Raw genomic sequence first — 25,223 nt, 5'->3', positions numbered from 1 at the left:
TCCTTATCCTTATCCATTTACCATTTAGAGTTTCCTCACTGAGAGTTGTTTCCAGCTTTGTATGCATTGCATCTTGATGTTTTGTGGATTTAACAATGTCTAAAAATGCAATTACTCTTGTCCATCCAGCTGAACAGGTCCAAAACAAATAACAGGCAGTCAGGTTTGTTACCTGCAGGAAGAAAAATAAAATAAAAATAAATTTTGCTAACTTTTGTAATCTTTGTAATATAACCTATGTTTACAGCACAAGGTCAGCAGACAGACCTGCTGAAATGGTGAAGATTCTGTTAAACATCATTAAAACATATCATTCTGCCTTAATGAATAAAAACTATTTTATAGACTCAGCTACTGCAGGATGTTAGTCATGGGTATTTCCTGCACAGGGAAAAAAAAAAAAACACCTAGTAAGAGATCAGTTTGCTTCACATACATGTAGTTCTAATTAGAAGAAACAGTGAAAATGGTAAATCCATCCTGATCCACAATTAAATGAGGTGTAAGAGAGAAGAGGGAAAGAATAAAGGAGAAACTCATTACTGACAATCTCTTAAGAAAGAAAAAAAACCCTAAACTGTTTGTGGGAAAGAAAACTGTATTTCATCATTCCTGAGAAAATTATGACCCTGAGGGATCAACTGAGAAAAAGTGCTACTGAGTATTGGTGTGTCTTAATGAAAACCCTTTTTTCCTCCTGCAGCGTTTCCATTCTGAGAATTCAATCATGCCATGTTCTGTCAATTAAGCTTTAAAATATAATTGTAAAGCTTTTTTTCTACCATACCAGTAACAATCATGTCAGATTTTCTCTGAGATCATTTATATACATGCATACATATGCATACACACATTTATTTACATATGCTTTTATATAAGTATATATCTCTGTGTGTCTGTGCATCTTTTTCACTGCAAACATTCCATGGGAGAATGCCATGGAATTGTTTGGAGCCCAAAAACATAGATGAAAATAAAGCAAACCAAGTCTATAAAACTGAGTGACTTAAGAAGATAAGCCTTCAGCAGCTGTAACAAATAGAATGACAGAGAAAGAAAGAGAAAAAGAATGCCACTAATGTCTCTCAATGCTCTCTCCGTGTGTTCAGACAAGTTATGGCTAGGAATGTAAAACTTGAATTTAAAGAAACTGCATCTGGTGGAGATTAAAAAGGATAAAGAGGAGAAAATCGGTTTGATGTACACTTCAAAATGCTGCTCATAATATAGTTTGTTCTATTACTTGAAAAGAGAGTATCACTGTTCTTTTATGTCTACTTTTTAATCCTATGCTTTTAAAGTATCTTTTATTTGCTCCTATTTGAGGTGAATTGCTTCACTTCAAAACCTTAAATCTAGTTTGAGGATTTTGACTTTAGAGTGGCTTCCTTTGAATATTCTTCTGAAGTTATATTTTATCCTCCATTTTACCAGTTCTCAGGTTTTACTGGGTAGTTGTGACTACATGATCTTCCACAGTGAGGGTCACCTGCAGGCTCAAGAATGCACATTTTATGCTAAAGCTGCCAATGTGTTGTGTCAGGGTCAGGAGAGGTATTTTCTCAACTTTGCTGAATTGTAAACATGAATATTGACACACTGATTCATGTAAACACAGACCTCATTTTATTGCTGTTTTTCTATCCCACACCATGACTCTATCATTAGCTGCTGATGGAAAAACAAACAAACAAACAAACAAACAACCTTAATTTTGGTCAGTTTTGGAGCTTGTTAGAATTTAAAAAATGAACTTCACTATCTAATTGTGAACCCACAAATCCCTTTGAAATCAATTAAAATATTTATGTATTGTAAACTACTTAGTCTTTTATTAACAAGATGATAGAAAGAACAAAAAATTTGAACTTCTACTAATACATCATTGAATGCAGACCATGAAACTAAATTCAAAGGGCAAGACACTAGGAGCAAAACATGACAATCTTAAAGGGTTGCTTGAAAGACTTGAAACAAAAGCAAAAGCTCCCTTGGACTCAAAGGGACCTTGGATATGTTACAATTTTGCATAAAAAACTACAAGGAAATTAGGCGTTTTCCTTTCAGGACCTTGTGTTCAACTATTGTGGAAGGTCTTTGTGATAGTTTCATTATTTTTTATTGTGTGTTTTAGCATCACTTTGCTTGGTGAGATACTGACAGATGACCAATGTCTGTAGTTCAGAGACAGAAATAATAAATCGTCAAGTGAAACTATGAAGTCATGGAGGCATGACCATCTGAGACTTGGTGCTTCTCACCAGATACATTTGTAAGTTCAAAATTCAAAATATATACTGTATTGGACAAAATTCTCATCTGCATTTAAGCAGAGAGATGCTTGTCTTTAAAATAGACATAAATTGAATCCAACCTAAAATCACTATACACTGCCAGAATTATATAAAGCATCCTCAGTGAAAAGGTAATTCAGGCTATTAGAAGACGTGATTTTTTTAAAGTTTTATATTTTATTTTCACTGGAAAAAAAAAGAATTTAACTACCTTTAATTACTCAAACTCCTTTAGCATGCTTCAACTCAGAGGCATATGTGTTAGTAGTGTACAAATTTCACTATCAAAGGAAAAATCACAGATGTTTTGGGGCTTTAGAGGTACCTGATTCAGTTCAGTCAATCAGCTTTAGCAATCACTTAGTTAATAGTCAAGTGCAGAATAAACGAAATGGACTGGTGTTTTGAACAAAAAAAAATTTATATGCAGAAAAGGTACTCAGAGGTTCATATATTATATGATGGGAAAATAAAATGGCCATTTAATATTTAACATATTTTTTTTAAACAATAATATTTTTCCCAACTGGAAACATATACCAGTTTTCTGGATACTATTTTTTCTTTCATAACAGAGAGACCAATCACGATGTCATAAATTGGCACAACTGCAACAGGAGAAAGCACCAACCAACTGACATTTGCTTATGTCAGTACAACATACACAGCTGTCCATGCCATATACAACACAGCAGTTTTACAAATTTTAATGCAGATGACATCAAGACAATGAGAATTGATTCGTGGAAGAGTGCAAGACCTTTGTACTCCTAAGCTGCCACATCTAGTTCTGTTCTTTACAACTTTTAATATTCAAATATTAGACTTCTCCCTCTCATACAGGAAACCTGGCCACATCTCAGTTGTAGATACCTGCAAGACTCAGCCACCTGCATGAAAAGACAGTGTTCCACAAATAAAGAGCTCTTAGGCCTTATTGTGTCTCTCAGTAATGCTCAAGTTTGGTTAAAAAAAAAAAAAAAAGCAACTCGCATCTTGATTAATTCTATGCAGACTTCAGCAGAAAATGTTTGAATAGATTGCTCCATTTTGCAGAGAAATTTGAGGTTTCTCCCTGCTTTATGTCCTTTCTGCAAGCAATACTTCAGCTATTATATTCCTCCACTGTCCTCAGAAACCCTTTTTCTTTCTTTTTTCTGACTCATGCTTTTTTCCTTGAGGTTTAAAGTGTTGCTGGTTCAGACTAATGCATGTGACTGGCATTGTGAACTGAAATGAAGGATGGTTACATGCTAACAAGAGCACCCTTCTCACTCCATGTTTCACACACAGCAGCAGCAGCAAGTGATTAATGGAGTGACTGGAAGGGAGGTTTATGTGGATGGCTGAAATCATGCTGTGCTGCTGTCAGGATCCAGGGAGAGCAGCAGAAAAGCATATACCTATATTTACATCTCCCTGTTCTGCCTCAAATATTTACAGTGTACCTCTTCCCTCAATTTAGCCCTATTTAATATTTTCACTCTCTCCTAATCCTACTTCTCCTTCAGGTATGTTTTTCTTCTGTCTCTCTATAACCTTTAACCGTTGCTGTTGCTCCCCAGTGTGCGGATATATATGGTGAGGTTTGTCTATCAGCCCACAGCAAGCACTAACCAGGGAAAGCCCAGAGCTCTTAAATTGTGAATGTTCATGGCTCAGGTAGCAATACAAATTACTCTGTACAATTGCTTTAACTGCCCCAGTACTACTTAAGGAGAAGATGACTAGAACAGGAAATGGGATCAACCAGGACAACTGTGCACATGGGGGAATACTTAGACAAGAAGGACATCATGATACTGAAGATACTTTCAGCTCAAAGACCAGTTGTTTTCCTCGTTTAAAGCTGCAACTGGAACCACTAAAACCTGTCATCCATTATGAAGAAAAAATCTAATTCTCTTTTTTAATCTTCTTCATATATAATTTGGGAAGCACGACTCATCTTGTCATGTAGCCATCATCCTCAAACATGCTGTCCCTGTCCTGTCCCCTTTGCTGTGAGCTCAGCTCAACAGCATTGCAATATCCACAAACACATACTCTGCTGCTCCAAGACTGGTGACCACAGCTCAACAGTTCCCGATTTGCAGATTCACCACCTTTCATAATTAAATCAGAAGCAGGTAAAATGAAGTTATCAATTTTCCTAATAAGTAGAGTGAACTTGCTTAGGAGTCTCTAACAGCTGGATTTCCTTTTAATGTTTTCTTGTGAAATATAAACTTCCCTCAAACTAGAAAAATAATTATTTCCATCCTTCAGTGTTAACAACCTGCATGACTTTCTGAAATGTCTAGCTTCACAGCGTGACTAGTACTTTACTGGGAATCTTGCAAAACACGCAAATTGGTGGTCACAGAACTGCTAAGGAAACCAGTCTTCAAAAAGTTGTCCTTACCCCAGACTGGAAAAGATTTTAAGGAATACCATTAGAAGTGGGCTGTTATTACTGTCCTATTGCAAGTTGACAACCCTGCAAACTCAATAAAATTGGGAAAATTCCCTCAGGTTCTGCAATAATCTTCACTAATATCACTAATATTCTATATTCTATGTTCTTAATGTACAACATTTTGAGAGAAAATAAAATATTTTTTTACCAAGCTAAATAAAGAAAAGCCACTGTTTTGCAGAGATCTACATTCCAAGAATTTAAAATTTATAAATTGGGCACACATATTATATTATGTCAGTGCCATTTCACTCACTGTAAAAGAGGCAGTAGCTACCCCTTCCTGTTCATAAGGTCCTTTCCCAGGTTTCATGTTACTTCTCTGATTATGTATGAAAATATTTTAGCTGTTAGTTTCAACCTTGTTCTAGTTGCATTGATGTATGATCCCAAATCAGCACAATTCAGCATGTTTTGAAAAAAGTGCCATTCAGTTAGACTGTGAGAGCGTAGTGAGATTAAAAGAGAATGGAAAAAATTATACCCTTTGTAATGAGGTGTTGTTTTTCTGCACAAATGACAAGGGTCTACCATGGCAGCTGACATCAGCAGAGATGTCAAACCTCTCTGAGCAAAACCCTGTACAGAATACAACTTGCACTTCTCATTTGCTAGCCTTGTTAAACCTCTCATCAGTGACACACACACTTTTGGTAATAAACTAACTTCTGCAGCCAAAGTTAAATCTCTGTCTCTAGAATGCAGTAAAATACTTTTCATTTCACCTAGTGTCAGCATGAATATTATTAATTTAATTTGCTTAGCTGCTGTGAGACATGTTTAGGGAAATCTGCTTCCAGGTCCTTAGAAAGAGTTTTTGTCATTCCCCCATGATATGACATTATAATATCTGGAGTTACACTGTATGTAACACTAGAAATGGACAAATAAACATTTACTCATTAGAACTCCAGAAGGATGCAGCTTTGTGGGGTAGTTCGGAGGCTGGTGCTCAAGAAATTGTTTCAGTGATCCTTAGTGCAAGAATGTTACTGCCTTAGAAAGTTTCACTGGGGTTTTCCCATGTACTGATGCTTCATTAATATAAGAAGGGTGAATAAATGGGCTGATGGAAAAGAGATAAATAAATGCTATTTATTTACATACTGATCTTGCAGACATTTTTCATGTTTGCATGTGTAAAAGATTAATTCCCCAATCACCACCTCTAATATGATAGAAGGCTATCCATGGAAACAGCTACTTCACTCTGGTAATGGACTCTCCTTGAGAAGGTATTTGCCAAAGTATTCCCTGTAGACAAGGGATTTTTTTTCCACACCATACATGATAAGTACTCTGAATCCTCTCCAAATCCAGTCTGGTTTGCAGAAACCACCTGCAGAGATCTCCTGACACTGTGTTAGTGCTGGCATGTCCTGGCCATGCCAAAAAGCCAAGCAAGTCCTATTACAGCACAAAGAGGTGGATAAGACACACGAAAGAAGAACCTTCCACTTTTAGCTTTCCAGCCCACCCAGGGCCTTTGAGGTATTTTTCCCGTCTTCCTATTAGTAACAATACAGGTTACTAACAGCTAAAAGACAAATAAACAAAAGATACTTGAAAAACCATACCTAGGACAAAACAAACAGTGCAGCCAGTATTAAGCTGTACTTGTGAGCAGAGCTGTTCTGAATTACTATTGAGTTTGCCACCAACTCCTTTCAGTTCCTCACTGAACAATGACAAATCTGACAATCTGGCTTAACTCTGAACCACATTAGGGGTCCTTCCTCATCTAAACACTGCCTTGGAACCAATATCAAAGACATTTGTGTTGCATTTCTTGCTTTCTGAGCTGAATTACTGGATTACACTGTGGTGGGAGTGTAGCAAATCACTTAACTGGAAACAGAAGAGAGGAATACCAGTCAATGAGTATGTCCCCAGCTTTAAACTGATACATTGCTCACAACATAGTGATGGCAAGCTCCTGGTAATCCAGAACCTCTGTTTCCTGTCCATAGGTTGCCTGAAAAATAAAGTCACTTAGCTGGAGCTAAGCTCTCTGGTCCTCTCCTAGCGTCCCCAGACTCTGCTTTTGCCTGTATGAAGTCTCTACACTAAATTTTCCATTTTTCTTTCAAAGATCTCCTTAATCATTACCTTATCTTCCAAAACCTTTCCCATGCCAGACCTTCTATGCTTCATGTTATGGGTCCACTCTAAAATAACTATCATCCCAGGGACTTACACCTTTGCCAAAAGCACTGCCCTCCTTCAAATCTGCAGCATCCCATCTTCCTGTTCCAGTAACATGATTCCTGAGTTCATCAAGATCCTTACCACTATCCACAGACCTTCCAGGCCCTTTTTAGCCCACAGGTTTAACCCTTCTTCATTCCTATAGCATAATAAGGCTTGCTACAAATGACCTTAAGGAGCACTTATGCTTAAAGCCCATTTCACTTGGTCAAGATGTTTCTTTCTTAGGAGTGCCACCTGCAAAAGCAGTCTGCAAAAGCAGAAGTCTGGCAGAATTAGTGATCTTGTGAAAACACAACCTTTTTAGGAATTAATCTTACACCTAAATATCAACAGAAAACAAAAGAGTTGGTGCAAAAGAACACAAAATTAGGGAAATGAAACTGGAAATGCTGTCAGGGCCAGCTCTATCTGCATTCCTCAGCACATGAAGGAATGTTGTTCTTAAGGAAAGAAGGAGGGTAGAATGATGGGCTTTTCCAGAGATCTCTGCTGGGGATGGACCCATGCTGGAGGCCATGTTGGAAGGACTGTAGGAACAATGCCTGGAAGGCCCTGAACGATGGTAAGATTTCTATGAAAGATTTGAGGGCTCAGATTCAGAAGTGTTTACAATAAGACAGAGCACAGGCAGCTCCTGCAAACCAGCTGACTTGCAGCAACTTCCCACAGCATTAGTCCCCTAACGAGCCTAAGTGCACACTTTGAGTACCACTTTTAGGTAAGAACTATTGCCAGACTTTTAATAAAAGAATTATTGCTTCAGCACTAGAAACTCTGTTAGTTTTACTATATTCTGGATGCAGTTAATATATTTCCTTCAAAGCTGGATGAAGGCAAGAAAGAATAATTTTGAAAGTTTCAGACAAATTCATGAATACTCTTCATCTACTGTGTGATAGCCTGATGTCATAAAGCAGTTATTGACCAGTCAGAGCACAACAGAGAGCACAGACTTACTGTTTCCTTGCACCACTGTAGTGGCACAAAATAGTCAGGACCTGACAGTTAATCTCACTCTTTAGTCATGTTAACATTTCAGTTCATCTACACCAGTTCTGAATTTTTCAGTATTCACAGAACTGCACAATTTCACAACTAATTTGAAAACATTCACATGACACAGAGATGTCTGAGATGCCTGGCTTCAGATCACAAATAAGAGTGTTAAAGACTTTTCAAGTATTCTCATTTGTGCACAATGATGAGATACACTTCACTATAACAAATAGCTAAATTGCAGGAATGCTCTATAAAATGGAAAGACAAAAATAACAGCATTCTATATCTGTAAGTACTACTCAAACAGCTCTAAATTCTGTATAGCTCATACTATGGTATTCAAGCTTTATGGGCTTCCAGAGAGATCTGCAGCTAGAATTATTGTTGATCTTTACAGTATGTCTCCTGACACTGAAATTGATGTGCACTCATATTTAATTTTAATGGCATTGAAGATGATACTTATGTTGCTGTAATAAGTATTGTCTTCAGGACTCACAGAGCTTAAGGCTGGATCAGAGCTCCCATTTAAGTATCAGTGCTAATGCTGCTAGTATTGATCCTATTAAACTGCACATAAACTTCTTTAGACACTTAGAAGACACACATCTCTTCAGTAACACAGTTTCTTTGAACTGCTGTGTCCAGGACAACAGTAGTATCTAGGTTGCTCATGGAAGAAACTACATTTGTCCTTACTTCTTCTTCCTTTCTAGGAAATGATTGTAAATTATTTTTTCCTTAGAAAAGAACAGAAAAATTGGATCGTTTGGACTGAATCTTACAGTTCTAGATAACATCAGACACTTGCCAGGCAGTTAGATAAACCTGTTTCAGACCCTATCAAGCCTTTTGAAACGTTTGATAACATTGTAGCATCTTAAAAAGTCCAGATTCAAACTAGATTTTACTGTGGCCACAGCATCTGCAAATGGGAGATGACATTTCAGTAATGCTCCTCCTACAAATCTTTAGATTATGGATTGCATGTGCCTTCAAGGACAGCAATGTTCATTGCTTAAAGAGGAAAAATATGCAATGAAAATATGGTGTGACAAATTCTTTTGAAAGAAAAAGCAGCTCAACAACCTCAACATTTATTTAGGAAAGGACTGCATTACTAATACCCACAGGAACCTAGTGAAAGTCTCTGTCTTGCACAGGGTGTGATGTACCTCACCACGTTCCACTAAGTGTCAAAATGGCAATATCTTGTTTGGCTGTGAGACAGTGCCTTCAGACTGCCACTCCCTTTGAGCACAGACCTCAGCGGGAGCCTGGACCTCTGTGTGTACAAATGTCTGAGTTACTGGGTTGGAAAGGCCAGCTCTAGCTTCCTCCCCTTTTCATCTCATCTGTTTTGTGCCATTTTAGGTGTGCAATAAAATTGGTTGAATTAGGCATGGTCTCAGTGGTCCCACCAAAACTGTCAGATGAAGAGCAAAAAAGCAGACTGCTCTGCTGGCTGCATGGGCCACAGACAAACCAGTATCATGGGTGGGTCAGACTGTATTTACTGAGATCCCAAATATTTTGTAATTACATATAGGACTGCAAAGTGTGCATGAACCCTTTTACACCTGCTGGGCCTGCTTTGTTTGTCTTCTCAAGCTTACAGGCTTCCGAAAGATCCAAATTCTGGTCCCTTCTTATTTATTTGAAAAGCACAGTGAAAAGAAAGAGGCTCTGAAAAACCTGATGACACTATAGTAACAAACTAAAGTCACAAAACTGCTAAGTACTTTTGTTCTCAATTGAGAAAATGTCAGTTACACTTATGTCTGAAACCCCGAGTGACCAGAAAAATTAAAGGCATCTGTAGTGGCAGGCTGAAGTTTCTGACAAGATTATTTTCTGAATGTTTTGGAACATGATTAAAAATTATCTGTACTTGCTATTCCCCATTTTTAGTTATTAGAAAGCAGTGATAATACTGAAATGCAAAAGATCATATTCAAAGAGTCTCATTACCTGTCAGCAGTGCTGTGTGGAACCTTTGGAGGAATGATGTAAGGGAATTGTAAATGTATGTCATACTGGGAATACTGAGACGACTGCCATCCTCTGCCTATGGGAAAGTATTTGAACATCATGTGTCAGCATCTTCTGTACCTTTTGAGGATACTGAACAAAACTGAACAAACAGCTAGTCTGGGCATTTCCAATTAGATGTGCAGCACAGATATATTCCATACAACAATATTTCATTGTAAACTGCACAGGTTATTTAGCAAAACTGCCTAGTACAGTTAACTGCTCAATACAGTCACAGAACTTAAAATAATTTGGTTGCAGCGTCTCAGATCTCAAACAAAGATGCTGGGACAAAACAATTAAGAATTTAAACCAGAAAAGACATTGATAACTAAAATGGAAAGGAGATGTATGAAAATCCTAACATGAAGTACAGCCATTTAAAGTCTGAGGAGTTTGAACTCCAAAACCAATTGCATTTTCCTCTTTTACTCGTAATTTCCCAAAATACCTCAGATGTACACATTTGCAGATGCTCAGAATTTGTTTTGTCCCGGAAAGGATGATCAGAAGGCATTTGGCACATCCTTAAGCTAGCTAGCTGTGAACCAGAATGTGCCTTTGCCCTTATTGCTTTTAAAAGTCCAAAGCAGCTCTGCAATCAGAATTTAGAAAATATATTTCTCTCAAACCTATATGATACACAAGGCTGTGATTACAGGTACAGTGGTATTTCAGCATGAATACACGCATTCCTGTCTGGATTTTGTCTGTTCTTTTCTTCCAATGTGGCCTAAAATAAAAGTGAGCATTATGAATTATACATTGTTCCCCTACTCTTACAAAATGGTTTGCAAACTGATCTTTTAGAACTACTGTTTTACAAGTTACTTTATTCCATGTAAATGCTACATCATCTGGCACAACAGATTAAGTGGTGTCCTGTCACCCAAACTTGGAAACGCCTGTTCTGGAAGAGCTTGGATAGAACCACTGCCTTATCCTACTTTCACCAGCCATAATTGCAGAGATCAACAAAATAACCCAGAATGAAAAGCGATCTTCCCTGCAGCCCCCAGTCTGCTACCAAAACACTAGGAAAAGTTGATAGTTCTCCCATAGCTGAAGTTGTTCCTACCCACTAGCTGACAATGCCTGCACGTTGGTTATACTCAAGCTAGGTATTTCCCTACAGAGGAAGTGGCTTTATGTCACTTTCAGAGACACATAAATAATCCCATAATCCAATCTCTAGGAGACAGACAACCACACTGGAAGGTTCTGGTGCAAGCAGGCACCTACAAATCAAAATTTCGGAGTTCCCCCCAAGGTGCTCCTTGTGCTGTGAGAGTGTCCCCATACTACAGACCTAGCCCTAAACTTCTTTGCTTAGAAATGAGATATTTTCCAAATACTACCACTGACATAAATAACTCATAAAATTTATTGCATTGCTACTTTGAAAACTTGGGCACGACACTACTTGCATAACAATGTTATTTCTAGAATGGGTACTTTTTATGCTTAAGTAAATACCATTCTGAAAGGGTGCTTATGCATTACACAGGCAACAAGACATCTGTAGATGCCAATTTGTTCTAAGCTATCAGTTCGAGGCACCAAAATTTTCTTGGACTGATTTGTTTTTGGAAAAAAAATGCAATCCTTTTCTTTAATATGTAGCAAGTGCATAAAATAAACTCTCATTAAAAAACACATTTTTTCCAAGTTTTCAGTTTTATTGCACTTCCATTCAAGTTGGAAGAAATCTGAAACAAACAGGGATAAAAGGTCCTTCCTGTACGAGTAAATTTTGTTTATGCCATCTACCAAGCCTTTCTACTGTGCCAGAACAGTCTAGTGTAATCAGAACTGGCTGTTCTTTTAGCCTACTGGCTTTGTGCTTGCTCTGACATTCTGTTTTACTTTTGTGAAATGTCTGAAGATCTCCCAGCTAACAGGCTTGATTCTTTGGTCTGCTGTGTTTTCCTACTGATGGCTTTTTCTATCATTCCAAATTCTTCATTCATGTTTTGTTTAAGGCAAAGTTTTCCTTCCTAGAGCCCAGTAAGATGCAGTGAGAGAATGAAAGAAGTATCCTGAGAGGAGGTAAAAAATCTCTTGTCTGAAGGTACCCATCTCTGTAACTTAGAGTAGAAACTTATTAAAAATAGCTTAGACCTGACACCTAAATGTTTAATGTCTGAAACTTGGTGACATGTACCCTACATGTAATATCTCTACCACTATTTACCAATTATTAACAGAATGAAAGCAAACATCATTTTTTACCCATCCTCATGTCATGGTTTAACCCCAGCCAGCAGCCAAGTACCACACAGGCATTCGCTCACTCCCCCACCAGCAGGATCCAGGGAGAGAATCAGAAAGGTAAAAGGTAGAAAACTTGTGAGTTGAGATAAAGACAGTTCAACAGAGAAAGCAAAAGCTGCACACATAAGCAAAGCAAAACAAGGAATGAATTCACTGCTTCCCAAGGACAGGCAGGTGTTCAGCTATCTCCAGGAGAGAGGGGCCCCATCACAGAAAGGGTGACTTGGGAAGACAAACACCATCACTCTGAATGTCCCCCCCTTCCTCCTTTTTCTCCTCATTTTATGAACTGAGCATGATGTCACATGGTCTGGAATATTCCTTTCATCATTAGGGTCAACTGTCCCTGCTGTAACTCCTCCCACCCTTCCTCACCAACATGGCAGAATGAAAAGCAGAAAAGGCCCTGGTCCAGTGTAGGCCCTGATCAGCAATAACAAGAACATCTCTCTATTATCAACCCTGTGCTCAGCACAAATCCAAAACATAGCCCCATACCAGCCACTGTGATGAAAATTAATTCTACTCCGGCCAGAACTTAAGGACCCTAAATGTTGTATTCCTAAAATTCTCCTAGGTACTGTCAAGAAGATCAGACCAAATTGTGGAAATCTCTCAGAGTTGACGCAGTTCTCCCTACAACATCTTTGGATCCCTGGAACCATGTGATAGGTTGAACCAAATTCAAAACTCAAAGTTTCTCACATTTGAGATGCCCTTTTCCTCAAGAGAAAGAAATAGGGATAGAAAAATAAGGAAATAAAAATCCTCTTTCAGTTAAAGAACACCAATAATACAAATATGCTTATGGAAACATCTAAGGCTGGAGAAGAGACCACAGGACTGCCCAGGGAAGCAGCTGTGACTTCTAACCATGGGAGCACAGGGAACCATTTAGAAAGGAAGACTTCTATTCCTGTTATTACATAGAAAAACTCTGCAAGTATGAAAGGGGAAAAAAGACCTTGTAAGTAATGTAAATGATGTTAAGTAACTTAAAACACAGTGAAGAAATTAGTTCCCTTTTGGCCCAGAAGTAAATACTTGAAAGAAAAAGCAAGTGAGTTTTGCACTATTAGCAACTGATTAACAAATCTCACTCCTTGGAAACAAAAGCGAGGGAGTAAATTCAGGAACTACTGATCTGCTACAATGATAGTCCCAAAAATTAGCCATTTCCTCCCACTTGTAAGAGATCTCCAGCTAAAGCATTATCCCTGATTACAACAAGGGGGTGAGTAAAAAATGGAATTGAAACTGGATTTCGTTTCCTTCCTCAGCCTTCTCCAGAATCTGCTTGAGGAAATACACAAGACTGCCTATCTGTCTATGTGTGAAAACTGACAGGGTAAACAGGCTAATCAGCTCCAACCATGCCTTTTGCAATCAGAATCTCCTGAGGATTGCACACACTTTTTCCACCCTATTTCTTTTGAAATTAAGCACTCGTATTACACAGAAAATCTGAATTGAATTAGTGACAACTCTGAGCAAACACCAATCCAACCAATTCAGGCAAGTCTGCTTGTCAGCTTTGTTTTTTAAATCTCTGCAATAACATATGTGCCCCTTGCAGCATTGCCTGGGGCTGCTCTCTTATGTTTCTTGGGCTCTTTGGAATAGTATGCCCACAACACATCACATTCAGGCAAGAAGTTGTTTAGCTCTAATTATTTTAATATCAGCATTCAAATCTTGACCTTTTTCTTTCCCAGGTAGCAGAACCTCATAACTCACAAAATACCATGGTACCTTGAAAGTATTTGTCATGAGAAGAAACTGTAAATCTTTACAACTAGGACTTTTACCTATAGGAGAACACTTGCCCAGAATGAGAGATGCAGGGAGCAGCAATATTTCCTTGCAGGGACTCCATCCCCACCAACTGGCATCCTAACATGTGGCCACATCTTTCGCACGGCTGTGCCACATGTTGCTGAGGAACAAGCTTTGCAGGGCCATCACATACAAAGGGCAGTCCCCCCTGAGAACCTCCATTGACATACTAGATTTATCAGGTTTAGTTAAATCATGGTCTCACAGAATTTGCCTTCTGTGCCAAAAGGTTTGAGGTGATTCTCCTGCAAATAAAACATGCCTGGGGAGACACTTACTTGTTTTTATTGAGTTTTCATGTCTCCATTCTGCCTTCTTAGTTAAGGATGTTAAACATCATCCTATTAATGTTTAGGTGAATCCACATGAGAGCAAGAATGCCTCAGCTGTCTCCCAAAATGATGCTTCAAGGACCTGTGCTTCTGTCTGTGTACAAAATTGCGTCACATCCTGGACAATGCACTCCTGACCTTGAATGCTCCCATACAGAGACGTGCTGAAGTGCACACAGACTGAAAAAGGTCCACATCTGCTCTTCCAGTGTAGGGAAGTCCAAGCTCATGGGCTTGAAGCTGTCTGCAAACATGTCAAGTCAATAGAGTTCAAGGCAAGTCACAGGGCTGCCTGTTCATCTTGCTGGCTTGGCCATAAGTGCGTCTTGCCTGCCAATATAAACTTTGCTCTTTTGCTTCTCCATTCCTGATTAACTCAGGTCCCTTTTCAGGGAACTGGTACATGAAGATCCCCTTCAGAAGCAGCCAGGTTGTGCTGAGAGCCTGGGTAGTAACTGAAGCAGCAGACGAGGTATTCCGTGAGCGAGGGCTGTTGCAATGCCTGGCCGTCTCTGAGACTACAGTTCTCAGCAACCAGCAGTGAGATTTTTAGTTTTTTAATTAAGTCAGGGACACATAAAATCAAGGTGTATCAAGAATTAGAGAGCTTTATTTCATCAGAGATTTTTCCTATATTATAATTATAATAATTCTGGGTCATTATTAATACCTTAAATAGAATTTACTTTCAACAAGATTTGACTATCTGTGTAATAACATTGGTTTTGACTGACTGCAGGCTGACAATGTTGTAGGGCCATTGCATGTGGTGGGAGGATATTTCTGCACTCTACTGTTCTAAAAAGCAGCTTTTGTATTTATTTACACTCTATAGTGTTATTTTACTTGTTGTGGCTGGAGTCATATATTAAATAAAATGGAACAATTTAATAAAGATGTATATATCTCATTATTACTCAAAAATCAGAGTAAACAGAGATAAACATGTCATCTTGCTAATGGCAAAATGTATCCTTTTCTTATTCACTTTTCTTCCACCAAAGAATCACAGCCCTCCATAGACAGTATCAATGAAAAGCTCTACAAGCAACTTGCAGTAAAACAGTAAAAGCTACAGAGATGTCCTACCTGCTTTTATACATGTATCTTAGGGAACAAACTTGCAGCAAAATGACTTCAAGGCTAGCAATTTGTCAATATGGTTAGCAGGCATCCCATGAGGATTTTATGGGACATAACAGACACCCCTGCCACCAATTCTTCAGTGTCAGTCACACTAGCAAAATGAAAACTGTAGAAGGCTTCCCTACTTGTACAGATTTCATCTGTTATAGGAATAGATCCCTTAGAAAAGAATTCAGAAAAGAGCAGAATTGAGTCATGCTGAAGAACTGTTTCTGTTAAGACTACGTATGAGAAGCATTCTTCAGCCAAGATGCCACATATATTAAAATGGTTATACACAGGGGCTGGTGATAGGTGCCCATTTGTGAGAATGGGATAATGCATTACTTTCCCAAAAGTAGGCAGACTGCTTATTGCATTTAACTTCCCGCCTGTGTCTTGTGGCAGTGCCAGAGACAAAGAAAATTGCCTGGGCTTGAGCCATATTGGAACAAGAAATGAGGTAAACAATGACATTAAAAAGTAATTCTCTGAAATGGCTTTTCTTTTTTTAAGTCATTTTAATATACTATTCTGCACATGTAAATTATGTGGCATAGTCATAAAAGGCTCTTGCCTTGAATTACTTATATTATTTGCTGGACTTTTCAGGCTGTTAGTATAACTGCCATATAGTCAAAGTTGCAAGCCACAGTCATTTAAGTAGATTGATAAATCTGTCAAGTAAAAGACCCTGAGGTTTGGAAGCTTCTCATGTAACCAGGTTAAGAGTACAGGATTTCCACACTATTAGAAAAATACATTCTAAAGTAAAATACATACAGTTAATTTGAATGCAGCATGAGCTGAAATCCAAGCAAGTCAAGAAAGGCCTCAGTAACTTTTAAGAAAGTGTATCCTTTGCAACATAAGAAGTGGGTCTGAAATCTTTTGCCCCTGGCATACTACAAACACCAGCAGTCAGGAAGACTGCTGTAGGAGAGCTCTGGTGACTGCACTCACTGGTGCAAGAACTAGCTGATGGACCACATCAGAAAACTAGGAATCAAGCACCTATATCTGAAATTGGACTTCTGGCACACAAGTTCAAAATGACATGGTTCTTGAAGACCTACCTGCACACCAGACTTTTTTACTTTAAATAGAGTGGGTTGATCTAATCAAGTGAAAATAATCAATACATTTACACCTTCTTATGAGTGCATTCTCAACTCACTGCTCCTGCCTAAACATAATTAGTAAACTCAGTAGAGAAATGTTACTGATTAGGGCTTTAAAGTAATCATTACAGTAGATATTTTTGAAAATATACAATTGCTAATATGGGATCAAGACCCATCATATAATAAGCAACAGCTACTGTTTCTTTTTAAAATGTTAGGCCAGGGTGCAAGGAGTATGTAGTGGCCTAGCTGTTTCTTTATTTCCCTCCTCAGAACGAATCAAGTCTATTATACTGCCTACCTCTGATGCAAAAAACTAAACACAGCTTTATCTACCTTTCTATGTTTCTCCCTGTTAAAACAGCTACCAGCAAGACTGGGGGGAGCAAAGCACCAATGGCTCCACCAGTCTGATTGCTTGACTACTACCATCAATGAGAAATTAATGAAGCCATAGCTGAGAAAATGGGAGAAATTCTCTGTCAGCTTCCCCTTCCCAAGACCCTGGTGTAAAAGAAGTATTAGGGTGGCCTGAGACTCACTGAAGTAGTAGTGCATCTGGCAATTCAGCCTAACATTTGTAATTGGACTCATGACTCTTCATGCCTGAGAGCAACACACTTTGCCATTTGTGCAGTCATCTACTCTAGTCCAAAGGGGTAGATAAATCAATGGTTTGGAAAATCAGGCTTCATGCCTGTTTCATATTCATTTTGCATAGGTACAAATGACTGCACAAGTACCAAATGATAAAGCATCAGATCTACGTAGGTGTTAAATAAATAGCAAATAATCCCCACTTTATTTCCAAGTAAAATCAGTTTGATTGAGTAGAAGAAACTTCAGTATAGCCCATAGCCAATGCATGAATAGTAATACATAAAAACAAACAGCACTTGTATTAAACACAAAATACATACATTTCTATAATATCTGAGGTCAATAATGTCTGGGACTGATATAATTTGTATAAATTATAAAACTCTACAAATATTGAATGTTTTTTTTCTGCAGCAGTTAGAATATAGTATGGGTTCCTAAAATCAATAGCTAATTGAATTATAACACCATGATTACATTACATGACAGCCATATACTTACTTGTCAGTCAGCTGTAACTTGTGTTAATAAGATTCACTGAGCTCATTATCTTTTGTAGACTGTTAATTTCTGAAAAAAGACCTGTGAACAGAAAAGATGTTGTCTTGTTAAGCAAATGCCAGATTGTTATTGAACACTCCACAGGAATGATGAAAAGAAGTAATTTCCACAAAGAACCTGAAATTATTTGGTTGACCTTTATGATTTCTACTTCCTAACATAGACAAAATTGAAAAAGGGAAATCTCTACTCCAAGTCATACTAAAAACCTTTCAGGCTTTTAATAGGTTGAGGAATAACTACTCCAGGAAACTGTCTATGCTGTATACAGACATTTCTTGATGAATGACGTCCACCTTGATAATCACAGAATCACAGAATGGGTAAGGTTGGAAGGGAATCACAGAATGGGTAAGGTGTCTCCTCCCTGCTTAAATAGGGCTATCCTAGAGCACATTGCACAGGATTGCATCCAGACAGCTCTTGAATATCTCCAGTGAGGAAGACTCCACAGCCTCTCTGGGCAATCTGTTCCAGTGCTCAGTCACTCACACAGGGACAATAAACCCATCTCAACTCATGCCCATCCAGCAACACAAACGAAGTGCTTTAAAAAAAAAAGCTATATAAACCACACAGTTCAGATCCTTATTATGTAAGACCCCTTACAATAAACTTTCCTTTTCCTTTGCCACAACAGACAAGCATCATCCACCACATTTACAAACTTATGTAGCGAATAACAAAAGTTGAAAAATCTCACAGTACGCCACTGAAGAACATCAGATGTGATTGAACATATGAACTACAGCCCATGGTACTGAGGAAACAAAGTGGTTCCTAAGACTCTGACCTTGGGAAAAAACTTCCAGCTCCAGCACCTGGCAATCATTTCAACAGTGAGCCCCTGAAGGACACACCAGCTAAATGTGAGTTTCCCACTATTGCGATGCACTTCAGAGCACTCCACACAGCACATAGTCTTGTGACTAATTCTCACTGCTTCTGAGGAAGGAAATTAACTTATGGGGAGAGAGAAAAATATTATTTTCTTTGCTTTTCTTCATTTTCTTACATATGATGTAAAGTATATAGTTATTTCAAAATATGACTAAAATATTTTTTCAGGATAAATATAAGTCTATGAGTGTTTACTACATTCCTTTTAAATTCTTTTCAATTATATCAGAAAGTCTCATCTTTAAGATTTTATTTTGAACATCAAAACCCCTATAGTGTTTCATTTGCACACACTTCCCAATCTTCATCTTGAAATTATTTTGGTCCCCAGCACTCTTTTTGAAAAGTTGCTGAAAATTGTGAATATGTTGTAATTATGAAATTTCTTAATTTTCAGGACCAATTTTATAATTTTTGGGTTTTGTTTGATTGTTTTGTTTTATTTAATTTCATTTTTCTCTCTCTCAATATTAGAAATGGAATTTTTTCTTGTACTTTGTCTGCAAAAGTTTGACTTCTCAATTTTCTCCAGAAACATTTCACCACATTTACCTTTTACTAGCTCACAAGGTGGTCAATCTCTGTTTTTTTGGGATGGTCCATCAGATTGCACCAAGCACAAAGAGCAGGCCATCATTTTGACCATGATCTTTCCTTCAAGCAGTGGGTGAAGCCTTCCCTGCAGCATTGCTTTAGTCACTTCTGCAATATTAACAGGCATTAGCCCCAGAATCTTTCTCTGTAGAACCTCTGTTTTCTGATAGTTCCTTTTCAGTACAGCCCACTGAGGTCTACCCAAAACAGTTCTTTGTTACAGTTCTTACATTAAACCTATTCACCCTCAACTAAAGTGCTTAATTTTAATCTTCATCTTTATCTGCTTTGTTCTGGAGCAACCCAAAATGAAACAAAACACACTAAGTCTTATTGAGATCTAGTGACACCAAGTCAGCATACCCATTCACATTATTTTCTATTTATAGAAATTTTGATACTTCTAAGACTAGTGCCTCATCCATAAATTCATAGAATGTTATCCACTGGTCTTCCCTAGTGAAGAATCACCTGCTGAGTTCAAGCACAGTTTTCCAGTGCCTGCTAACACCAGAAATAAGAATTACTGCAAAGCAATACAGCCCATTATGATACTTTCACCTAATTTCAAAGTCTGGGGTTTTTTTCCTCAGGATGTGCATTTGCATATACTGGTTTTGTTTCATTTCATGAATTATCATTCTGAACTCCATATGTCTTTCTGCAGAAAATCATTTTTCATACATTTCTGACTGTAAAAAGCTTATATAAAAGTTGCTCAGGGGAAGCTTCTGTCTGGAATGCTCTTACATGGCAATATCTGCATTTAGCACCAGTAAATTTTGCATCCTTCAATGTGCTTTCTAAAAGTGTTTTCTTTCCCAAACTAACCATAATCTTATCAAGGCCTCTATAAAATAATGGAATTGCAAAGCATACTCTTCAGCTTCAAATAATTCACAAATTCTATATTTTCATCTGTTATGTGTGTCTCTTGGCAAGAAACATCTGTCAGTATAAGAAGTGCAGTACCCTTCACACTGAAATATAATTTCAGAGTTGCCTTCTCATGACTTACTGGAAACTAAGAAAACATCAAGTGCCTCAGAACAAGAAGTTATTAGAAAAAGGGCTGAGTGTTTTCCTTCTGTTTGCACTTGGTACAAACAGAAATTCAAACACTGTTGATATGATAGATGTATGAGACAATGGTTGGGTCATTTCACAGAATCACAGAATGGGTCAGGTTGGAAGGGACCACAGTGGGTCATCTGGTCCAACCTCCCTGCTCAAGCAGGGCCATCCTGGAGCACACTGCACAGGGTTGTGTCCAGGCAGTTCTTGAACATCTTCAGTGAGGGAGACTCCACAGCCTCTCTGGGCTGTCTGTCCCAGTGCTTGGTCACACCAACAGTAAAGAAGTTCTTCATATTTAGGTGGATCTCCCTGTGTATCAGTTTCTGCCTATTGCCTCTTGTCTTTTCCATTTCAGCCAATGTTTCAGGAAAAAAACATGTTTTCACCTAGTATCAATATGTTTAGTATTTGGCAAAGTTAAAAATTGGTTGAAAGCAGGCTCTGACTATAACAAAAAAATAGTATTAGCAATGATGTTATATACCTGATGGAACTAATTTAAAATGCCAGTCTGAAAATACAAAGGGTTACGTGAAGGAAAATGAAGAAAAATAATTTCAAATAAGTCAGCATTTCAAAAATATTCTTTAAAACTTCTTACCTTAACCTGCACACATCTCTCCTACTCAGCCTTCTGGAATAGCATGTGTAAGAAATATTTGTAAATCTAAGAAACAGTCCACATTTGTAAAAAGAAGGCTATACTAAATTAATTATATATTTAATTTTTAACACGCTAAATTGAAACAATATCAAGTCAGAGTTTTCAGTGTCAAATAGACCATTCTTTCTCTTTTATATAATTATCCATTTTTAATTGACACTGAGAGTACTATTTGCCTTATATAAGACCTTGTATATATTTTTCTTTATAGAGGCAAACCGGAAATTTAATACTTATTATTGCAGAAATAAATCAGCTTTGCTATATTTTCTTTACAAATTCTTGGGTGTTTTGGGGGTATTTAGTCAGATCACTGTAACAATCCATCCCAAGCCAGGTCATCAAGTTGCCTGGCAACCGTGTTCAGGTTGATAAAGGCAAACTACCTTCCCACTTTTTTTTGCCTCCCCTTTAAAATCAATATGACAAGCTTGATATTGGTGATGTGAGATTAGCTGAGAAAATGCATGAAATTGCTCAAGATAGTCCATTTTGAAGGCTAGGCCCAAGCACATCAGTCTAAAATAAAGTATTATTTAGAGAGATGTTATTTCATTTAGTACATGTGCTTTACTTCAGCATCTGCTTTTCTTTTTTTTCCCTTTTTTTTTTTTTTTATTATTTTTTTTTATTTATTTGGGTTTGGGGTGGGGTTTTTTGTTTGATTGTCTGGCTGGTTGGTTGGTTTGTTGGTTGTTTTTGTGGTTTGTTTTGTTAGGTTTTTTTGGGGGTGGCAGGGACTGTTTCATTCATAACAGAGGCTGGTATTTCATGATAATACCATTATGATGTTTTATCCTGAGTAGCAATTTTAGCGTCATTAGGAAGAGAAATTGATCATGGAGTGATCATGGGTTACGGTAGCTTGCATGTACTATTACTTGCTTTCAAGAATTCAAGAAACTTTGTTTTCTGAATGCAGCAAAATTCAGCGGATGCTGTTTGTTCATGAATCCAAATGCTCTTTCAGCCATGGAGCTTTCTGCTTCTCCCAGTCAATTTGCAAGGGCTTGATCAGTGTGTTCGTTTAGTGCTGATGTCTTCATCCTCCCTTTAAGCTTCCCCAATCTCTGCACTGTTTTCCATAGTAGCACACAACATAGCACTCAAAGATGGTTAAAAACCCCACAAATTCTCTTATTAATTTTAAACTATTTATGTCTTCACTTGAAACAAATATTGCTCTTTAAGCATGCCAGTGTGCATCATTTTGGGTACCAACAGAGTCAGAAATAAATCAGGGTCTAACAGAAGTCCTTGCCCTAGTTCCAGTCCATCACAGTGTCAGCCATGTGCACCTAATCAAACAACTGGTATGGCCCTGACATGTAAGGGCATCTGGTCTTGCCTTTCTGTCTAATGAGACATGGCCTTGAATCTTTACCCCCAAACCAAGGTGGAGCTGTTTTAAATTGGTTTTCTATCAGAAAAATAGCAGGGAATAATGATGTCCATGAGCTGTACAAGTAAGGAAACTGAAGTGTGGCAGGAAAAGATTGCATAAGTAAGGATTTATTACAAGAATTACAGGATACTGTAGAAAGGAAGAAGAAGGGTAATACAATTTTGATTTTAACAAAACTGAGTTATGATAGCTAGCCATTGGCTGAATTTCCCTGTGTTAAGCATGTAGGCTGTTTATGTCTGAGCTATGGACTGCTTGCCACTTGATTGCATGATTAGTTATCTTGGTCATTATATGTTTTTTCTGCTTTCTGGTCTGAGAAATGAGACTTGTAAGACAGGAGATGAACAGAAGACAAGGGATAAATAGTGAAGTCCTCATTTTCAATATACTGTTACTCAAGTCTGCAAGCAAAGATGGGTGTAGACACACTGCTAATATTTTGTGTGAGCAAAAAACTGTTGTGAAAGCTTTTGCCACTTAGCAAAGAGGCATAAATACAACGCATATGAGAAATCATTTCTATTCCAAATCAGTATTCAGAAAGTTTTGCTAAGGGTTTGAGAAGCTCAGCTGAACTCAAAGCTTCAGTATAGGTACTTTTGATGGAAAAGTATATTTGTTTATGCTCTGATAGTACCTATTCCTTCAGAGAGAAAAACAGCATGTTTTTCCAAATCCTGTCAGAGTATAGCTGCCCATGCAGAAAAACTGATTTCTAGGCTATTTCATTTTGCAAACTGTGTGGAAAAAAGCCAGCCATCACTCACTGCCCCCCTCTCCAGACCCAGCCTCCAGGAGGTCCTTTTCAGGTCCTTCTGTAACCAGAGCTCCCAAGAGAAAAGCATTTGCTCTCACAATAGGACTCCCTTCTCAGAATCCTGTCTAATGGAACCTAAATTCTTCTGCTAGCACTGGTTGACAGTCAACAGAGTAAAAAATTAATCAGACAGAGAATTAATAAAATAAAGAGCCCTGGTTAGGACTAAAATTTCTATGTAACAAGAGCAGGAGATGGTCAGCATTATATTTGGATATTTCAGTTGCAGTATATGTATTTTTGTAGTAAGAGACAAAATCCTTGAACTAGATTTACAGTAAAGGACCATTATTATTATTTTATTTGTTCAAGCAAAATAAACCATATTAGACACCAATTTTTGATCCAGAATTGCTCTGTGAATGTGTTCAAACTCAGAAAAATTTATACTGTACAAAATGCTTAATCTGGTGAGCTTAAGTGATTTAGCTAGAATTACCTCCTCATGTGAAAAGCACAACTACAGAATACAAAATGCTGGTGAACTTTGAAGACCAGAAGCTGTTTTCACATCTCCACTCATGAGAAATCCTAAGGAAAATCTCTCTAGACCCTAGGACAAAAAAAAGGAAAAAATAAAAAAGAACAAGGTGTTATGATCATATGTTTTTCTTTCTTGTCATGTATACATCTACTCACATTTTAACATTTGGAACTCATTCATGAGACAAATTGAGCACATCAAAGAATTTTCTGCAATTAATTTTTCATAAAAGAAAATGTAATTGAAACTTTCTAAACAACCACTCCTCCTTTTAGAAACTACACAAAAAAAAGGAAATAATATATAAAGCTGCAACTAAAGAGGGGAGAATACTGCCAAACTAGTCTCATGCAGTTGATATATAATGATTGGTGACTGAGATTGAAACCTTTTGTCAAAGATGATGGTGAAAACCATGGGTTATAATCTCAGCTTTTCCTTTGATCTTTCATTAAGGTGAAAGATTTTTTGAGAATCTCACAATAATCACTGTGAGTGAGATCATTCAGTTTCTACTAAGTGCAGAAATACAGGTGATGGGTTTGGTTTTTTTAAAATGCCTAAAATACAAGTGCAAAAAATGAGGACCCATAGTAGTAGTAAGATTACATCTGTGGAGTCACTCGGTTCTCAATAATGTAGCCAGTGAACTACTTACAGACACACTGAACTCACATTTTTGCAGAACATATTACCCTTTAAACATAATATCCAAGCCTCACATTGCAAAGAGAAGTTTTATCAGCCTTCCATTTTATTCTGCCTTGTGCAATGACCTCAAAATGCAGTGATATCAGTGGCATTTTATGGTAAATTAATAGGTATAGATAAAATCTTCTATAAATATTCATTACATCTCATTATTGCAAATTAATGATCAAGATTCTGAAATTAAGGTTAGTCTAATTTGGAGATATGTATCACTTTTCCTACACATGAGACATAAATAAATTATTCTCTAAAGCAAAGTTCTAGTTTACTCCAAGGATGGCCCACAAAGACTGACAGTATATTCTAAGTGGGGTAATCTGTCTGACTGGGAAGCAAAGACAGAACTGCAGCTTGGCTTTAGGTATGATAAACAGCGTCCATAACATTAATTTTTAGTAGTTGGATCATTTCTTACATTCCTGTGTCTTGTACTCAAAATGTTCTATGGTGGTATCATGGTTGAATCCCTGCCCTTTACAGCAGTGGCTCAGAGGACATGGCTGAGGTTGTGGCTGATATTGCTCACAGTAGTTAGCTTTGAGAAAGTAATTGATCTCACTTCTGGGGCAACTCAGTCAGCATTTATCAGGGGAGGCCACAGGTCACCAGCTTTTTGAAAGCACCTAGATTTCCCCATATTGCCTGTGGGATGCAGCATCTTGTGCCTCACCCAGGCAGCCTCCACCTACATCTCTACATTTGCAGTGAGGTCAAGTGACT

At 37.7% G+C, this 25,223-nt stretch overlaps 1 long non-coding RNA gene across 1 annotated transcript; it reads right to left on the bottom strand.

Annotated features, from left to right (window-relative positions):
- Positions 1-8: 8 nt before the first annotated feature.
- On the bottom strand, positions 9-23,863 carry LOC309585886. The gene is made up of 3 exons (XR_014227333.1): positions 23,748-23,863; positions 17,789-17,869; positions 9-172 (listed from the first exon to the last, which is right to left on the bottom strand). It is a non-coding gene; the product is annotated as an uncharacterized lncRNA (long non-coding RNA).
- Positions 23,864-25,223: the final 1,360 nt, after the last annotated feature.

Source organism: Coloeus monedula (genome assembly GCF_965178545.1).
Source record: "Coloeus monedula genome assembly, chromosome: 2".
In the NCBI taxonomy this organism is placed as follows: Eukaryota; Metazoa; Chordata; class Aves; order Passeriformes; family Corvidae; genus Coloeus; species Coloeus monedula.
The sequence above is the reverse complement of the archived record's forward strand: the minus strand, read 5'-3'. Positions and strand labels throughout refer to the sequence as shown.